Here is a 533-nt window from a genome sequence, read left to right as displayed (position 1 = left end):
TATGTCGATTTAACCTGGTGGGCGGAACAAAACTTTAGTTTCCCGCATGATATGGAGACTCAGGGAGCCGTTCAATTTTTGGAACTAAAGGGACAAGTTTACCCTGCTCTAGTTAGGGAATTTTATGCGAATTTCATATATAAGGATGGAAAGTACTGGTCTATGATTTTCTATGATTTCTGGTAACTTGTTTGAGCTGAATGATGATCTGTTTATGAATGTTGGCGGGTTATCATCTTCTGGTTATGGTATAGGGGATTTTTCCTGGGTTAAGGACAACTTTGATCCTGTTGAGGTTTATAAGTCATTCCTTCGAGGTCCTCACTTGTATATTCAGGGTCAACTGACCAAAGCTGGATCGTTATCTGTTGAGAACAGGCTGTTGCATTATGTTATGGCTTACATCCTGGTATAGAGGAACACAAATTACGCACAGCCTACTGTGAATGATTTGTGTTTCATGTATGTTGTGAAGAGTAATGTAATGATCAACTGGCCTGAGGAAATTTTGAAAATCATGAACAGTGTGTCTC

The sequence above is a fragment of the Lupinus angustifolius genome, unplaced genomic scaffold (assembly GCF_001865875.1).
Source record: "Lupinus angustifolius cultivar Tanjil unplaced genomic scaffold, LupAngTanjil_v1.0 Scaffold_371, whole genome shotgun sequence".
In the NCBI taxonomy this organism is placed as follows: domain Eukaryota; kingdom Viridiplantae; phylum Streptophyta; class Magnoliopsida; order Fabales; family Fabaceae; genus Lupinus; species Lupinus angustifolius.
This window is presented reverse-complemented; position numbering follows the sequence as displayed.